The sequence below is a fragment of the Lipophrys pholis genome (genome assembly GCF_963383615.2).
Source record: "Lipophrys pholis genome assembly, chromosome: 1".
Lineage (NCBI taxonomy): Eukaryota > Metazoa > Chordata > Actinopteri > Blenniiformes > Blenniidae > Lipophrys > Lipophrys pholis.
Genome location: NC_137635.1, coordinates 8,353,202 through 8,359,872, shown reverse-complemented (window position 1 = coordinate 8,359,872; position 6,671 = coordinate 8,353,202).

Below are 6,671 nucleotides of genomic sequence, written 5' to 3'. Positions count from 1 at the left end.
TAAAGGCCAGAAAGTGGTTAAAGGACCATTTCCATAATCCTGACTCTGAGAAGATGGAGAAATTCAGTGTGTATTTAATCTTTATTGCTGTAATTCTGTTGACACACCATCTAAAGCTCAGGGCGATTAATGTAGAGTCTGACTGCGACGTCACAATGTCAGAGTAACACAAGAGTGAGGACCTTTGACGACTTCTCGTAGAGAAGACGTAGGATGAATTTACACTTCACGTTATGAACCCACACAAATACAGAGTCTTCTCACACCCGAGGTCTCATGTGAGTGTTTGGTGGAATGAAGGACTTTCTCTTCTGACATCCAGAATCTGAGAATTGTTTCCACCACTGGTCTTATTTAATCTCCAAATACAATCATGTTAATGCTCATAATGGTGTAAATTTATCATCTTGTTGTCCATTTTTTTTAAAATTTTCTCTGATAATTCTCAGGTTAGTGAATCATACATGTCTACAGGGTTAAAGGGTTCATTTCCTTAAAAAAACTTAAGTTAATCGTAATAAATAAAAGCTAGATAAAAACTTTAAAATGACTATTATCTGGAAGACCTGCAGTTCACTGATCCTCCTTAAGGCTTGTTGTTTTAGAAAAAGATGACAGGAGGCGAAACAAAGTAAATCTTCAAATACTCTCCATTCCCTCAGATCTCACGCCGAACAAGCTCAGTTTTATTCCCCTTCAGCAGTGAACCTGTTACAGCTCCGTTACAGCGACACAATAAACCTGCTGCACAATAATCCACTTAATCCAGTATACACAACAAATGATCCCAGAAATTCCTTCTTCAAACAGAAATACTCAGTCGCAGAAAAAGAGATAATTACTCCAAGTTTCCACTGCACTGCACTCATTTCACTTTGATTTGACGGTTCCTGATAGAGGATTGTGAATACGGGCGCTACCCACTGTGTACTCACTGTGATTCGTTTTTATTGAAGCTTTGAGTCTCTCCAGAACACAGAACCCCGGATACAGTTACAGAAAACAAATATTGGCTGGAGTGAATCTTTTTTTTTAATACATTGTCAAATCCACAAAAGTTTGAAAGAAAGAGAATTTTTATTTATTTTTTCAATGCGGGATGCACAAACCAGTTTTAGAGGACGAGTACAAGTATGAGTACCGACGTACAGATACAAATACTAAATGCCATAAAGTCTCATTCATACTGCCATGAACCGCCTCGTCACGGCGTCTGCGTCAAGACTACGTCACCTTCAGCGGCCTCACAGGGCGCAGCGCCCATCTACACACTGCTGTACGTCACTGGCGTGTGTCATCCCCCAAACTTAGCATGTAGCATGTAGCATGTAGCACGTAGCACGTAGTACAGCTCGCAGTAACGTTCCCCCTCTTGCAGATCACAGTATACAGCATGGATGGATCATTTAAATACACTATTATATTGAAAACCATCGTCACAAAAAACAAATCTGCACTAAAACAACAAAAATATCCAAAAAAATAAACATAATTTATTCTCGAATCACAAACAGTTGAATATGATTGAGTATATTAGATGTTTGTCGTCTTCAGCCACGTCAAGAAAAGACGGTCAAAGTGATCAGAGGGGCAATTTGTAGCAGTAACATATGCATAAAAAAAGAGAACAGGTTTATTTCTACTTCCTGTTTTGGCTCCTGATCTGATGAAATTGTTAGAACCATGACAATTTCTCTTAAAAGTCCAATCGACATTGAAATTCCTCCATTTCCACTGAGATAGGTGTGTGCCGTGTGGTTTTTGTTGTTGTTGTTTTTAAACCCCATGTTCACGGTGTTTAAAATATGGTTTGTTGTCGACGCTGAAGCCAAAGTTTTTCTACTTTTGTTCGACCCGGTTGACGTCTTCCTGAAATAAATCCACACTTCCGTTGCTTCTGAGGAAGGACTCGGACGTGACTGTGAGGTAGGAACCAGTGCATCAACTCAGGAACCATAAACACTCCGGATTAACATTTTAACAGTTCAACAGGTTATATAAGTCTTCTATCATAGACTTTGTGATTATTATATTAGTTACATCAATATCATAATCTTTTAAAAGGATTCTTGACACTATGATAGAAACTTTGTACACGCATCCAAATGTGAGTAGAAAGTACCACACCAAGGTATTTTGTTCAATGTAATGCCATATTTCCACCAGAAGAGGGCAGTGTAGTAACACAGTGGAGCCAGGCCGCTGCAGCCGGTGCAGAGTGGAGGCAGCATGAGGGCCTTTCAGCACATCCTCCGCCTGCATCCTGCAGCCTGAATGCATGAAGCATCCTTCTGGCCTCCGACGTCTCTGCAGCAACTGTAAAATGCTCGTTTTCTCCTCACATCACACTGAGAAACTCAAGTTCTTCTCTCTGGGGGGACGACTGACGACGGAGGCAGACTTTGAGTCTGATCCATCCAGACCCAGGAGGTCTGGACAGCGTGAGGTTTGCATGTTCTACCTGCTGGGTTTTCTGCCCAGTTTTCCAAATAAAGAGACCTCAAGATGCTCAAAGAAGCTTTTTAATTTCTACAAAGTGTTTCTACTCTGTGTGGGAACAACGTTCAGTCTGATAGAATAACTGTTCTCCTTAACCAAATTTAAATCTCAGAAGTTAATCAACATTCTTTATTAAACCTAAAATAATTTGGTTCTGTTCCTAACTCCATCTTATCACCTCTAGATCTTTTAGACTTTGTATTTTAATTTAGATTTACTTTTTGTTGTTTCTGTATTTTACTGCCTTACAGGTTGTTATATCTCAAATGCTATTTAAGACAAATTTCAATAAAAGAAATACACCGGAACAAAGTAAATCAATCTCTCCTCGCTATTCATCGGTACAAAAAAAACTTAGATGATGATAATGATAATCCCTCATGTGTGCAGAAAAGCAAAATACAAGCGAGAAGCTGTTTTTCACGTCTTGAATAGAGAAATATTGTGGAATAACTCTCTAGCTTCAACAATATATCAGTTTTTTTCATAATTTAATAACGTAAATACAATAAAACAGAAGCCACACAAACATGAAATGTACTTTAAGCTGCAGGTTTTCCCAATTGCGACTCTAATCTTCATACAGACGTAAACTACAGTATTTTGGAGTATTTCATGATATTTTGCAACTTTTCAGAGATTTTTGTTGGACATATTTGTACTCATATGTTTCTATGAGTAAAATAACGGCAGAATGAAAGTTGTTATTCTGTGTAAACGTCTTCACATATTGAGTTTTAATGAATGCCGTTAATTGGTATTAATTATATCTGAGACATAATGTGAGAAATATGATAAATGGTGTCTGAGCTGAGCTGGATGACTCATATCGCAACCGGTCGCTTTAGTGGAAGTGACGTAGAGTTTGTGTGTGTGTGTGTGTGTGTGTGTGTGTGTGTGTGTGTGTGTGTGTGTGTGTGTGTGTGTGTGTGTGTGTGTGTGTGTGTGTGTGTGTGTGTGTGTGTGTGTGTGTCTGCTTCAGCCCGTCCAGGTCAAGCAAACCCAGGCTGGTTGAGGAATATTAGAGCGCGGGCAGCGGGGGAAATAGTAGACAGACGAGAGAAAGTGTGAGGCCGTGGAACTCTCCGGGAATCATTGAGGAGCGTCTGTCGGTTTCCGCCTGCATCCTAAATAATGGATGAGATCCTCCAATGAGATAAAACCAAAATTCCACGCCGTCACAAGGACACGGACCGCGTAGAATACTAACGACGCTGTGAGCTCTCATTTGGTTGAGTGTGTGATCATGTGGCCGCGCCTCGCCATCCCAGCCCGCCGCCGACCGAGCTGTGCATATCATCACCTGCCTGCTGGAGCAGATCTCCTGCAACCTAATGAGCTGCCTCCTGCTCCCGCTGTCACACAAGAACTAGCCGCTTTCATTCTTCATGTTTCTTTTTTATAAAATATGAAGACTTTTTTCACACACACACACACACCCACAAACACAAATACATATGTGTGTGTGTGTCGTCCTGTTGTCAGACTCTCCACCCCAATAGCCACTTCCTGTTTACTTATTCATTCAGCAAATCCCAAAATACAAGGTGATCTGCCAGTGACATGTTTTCGCTTCATCCCATCCCGAAACCCCGCCGCGCCTGGAATTAGACCCAAAATAAGACGTATGAGCCTCTCTGGCGCCCTCTGTGGGACGAAAGGCCAATTCATCCTTTCCGCATCCACGTGCGCACAGAGTCAAAATCATTATCCGCCCTGTGTGCTAGGCTCCGCTCTGGCGCAGACCCTGCGCATAGGTCAGAGCCAGCAGAAGTACAGATATCTTTTGGGATTGTTATGTTACGGAATGCGCACGGTCTGCGGATGAGGGACCTCATGAAATCCTCACATATAAATTTGACCAGTGGATCAATGACAGATCTCTCGTCCAATTTATGGCAACTCAACCTTACTCGCCTCGCCTCGCCTCGCCTCGCCTCGCCTCGCCTCGCCTCGCCTCGCCTCGCCTCAACTCAACTCAACTCAACTCAACTCAACTCAGTTTCATGTGTTTTCCATTACAATAGTACCACTGTAGCGTGGGCGGAGTCATCTGCGCTTTCCCCCCGTCAAGGAATTCCCCCCCCCGAGAGAATCTGTAGCTCCTGATGTGGAGCAAACATGCATTGGATATCAGCTCCGATACCGGGATCAGGTATCGGTCCGATACCAGGCATGAGTACTCGTACTCATAAAATTGCCACCGATGCCAATTTACAGCAGCGCGCGGTTTACGGCACGTCAGGCAGGCAGTGAGGAGCGCAAAGCTTTCGTGCACTATTTTTTCGACAGTCCTTTTCTAAAACCGACCGTCCAGATGAATTGCGGCCCGCCACTCCTAAATGAATGTAGAGGTAACCCTGCAGTTTCTCTTGAAAAAACTAATTGTGAATGTCAGTACATCACGTTTTCTACTCGCCTTAGCTCGCCTGGAACCTCGGCGGCGCAGGAACCATGAAAGTTCCTGCTGACGAGACGAAGACGTAGCGGAGAAGCGTCAAAAGCGAGGCGAGCGGAGTGAGGCTGAGGAGGAGCTCGTGGAAAAGCACCTTTAGTTACGGGGGACTGGAGCCGACGCCCAGCCACTGCCAATCAGCTCAACCTTCAGCAGAGACGTTTCCTCAGCTGGACCCCCCCCCCCCCACGACTTTGTGAGAACACCACAGAAAAAACATCCAGTACTACTGGATTTATTGTCTTTTACTACCGCAAACACGGTAGTAAGAAAAACGTCCACAGCGGGATTTAAAGTAAAGAACCGGAAACAGAAAGAGAGCATGAAGAGTTCAGTGTGAGAGGAAGGGGACTGTGAGGGACTGGAGAAAAGAAACTGTTAATGCTGATGAAGAAAAACAGCAACTAAGAAGTCAAATTGTGGGCTGAAAGCTGAGGAACAAACTCACAGAAGGTTCCGGAACATCAGCCGATGGACCAAGATGATCAACATTCACATGTGGACACGTAGAATCCGATGCTCTTATAAATCAGGGAGACGCAGATGTTTCACTCTTTATGGTGCGTTTTCATCCCCATGTGACTTCTGGTCAAGAAAATACGGTAACTTTGGTTTCTTGGCCACATTTCATGGATTGCGAAATTTATGAGGAAAAGATAATAAACACACACACACACACACACACACACACACACACACACACACACACACACACACACACACACACACACACACACACACACACACACTGCTGTCCCGGCCTCCCCACATCGCAGGAGCCAAATAACATCTTAAGTGGTTACAATGGGACGGGGAGCAGCAGACAGGTTCTTATAAAAGCCATTTATGAGACAAGTTAACGGCCTCGTCCCGCTCTCCAGCCACCTCCCGGCCCACCTGGAGTCCAGGGGAGCCCACTGGTGGCGGAGCGGAGCCCCCGCGGTGTTCGTGAAGGGGGGGGGGGGGGTGTAATGAGCCACTGCGAGCCACAGTGGGAGCTTGTCAGGGGGGCTAATGAAGACAAAGGCAGGGTGGGTGCAGGAGAGAGGCCCGGTGTGGAGGGGCTAATGCCCCCTAATGGAAACCTCTCTGTCCTTGGAACACACACTCACACGCAGCTGCAGTTTATCACATGTATAATTCAAAAAGACTTTCACAGGCGTTTTTAGCTTTTATGACTCGGGGTGTTAACAAGGCTCATTGCCCACACTGTAAAACAGCTTTTTTTTTTTCTAGACTTGTACAGCAATACAAGGACAGAGGGGCCATAAACACAAACATTTCTTAACTCTTCACTGGGCACGTCCAGGTTTATCTTGTTTCTTTGAAACTAAGTCAAGAACAATAATACATCACTTCAATGATAAAAATCCCGTTTTGCTCCATTAGCACCACGTGGAAACAACAGGACTGTCAACGCTTTTCTCAAGTGAACCTCTTCGATATCCATTGTGGAAAAACCTTGTTTTAGACGTTGTTGTTTGTTTTTGTCACAACTAACTAAAGAGTCACAAATTAAAAAAAAAAAAAGCATGTGTCGAAATATTCCTTCAAGAACACCGGAGCGTACATTCTCAGGGTGCAGAGAATAAACCTCCTTCATCAGCAGACTGGATGGAAAAACATCAAATAGATTTATTTTGAAATCAGGACGAGAGTGAAAGCCGGGATGGACAATGAGTCCGATTGAATACGTCTACCACAAGCATTCGTATGA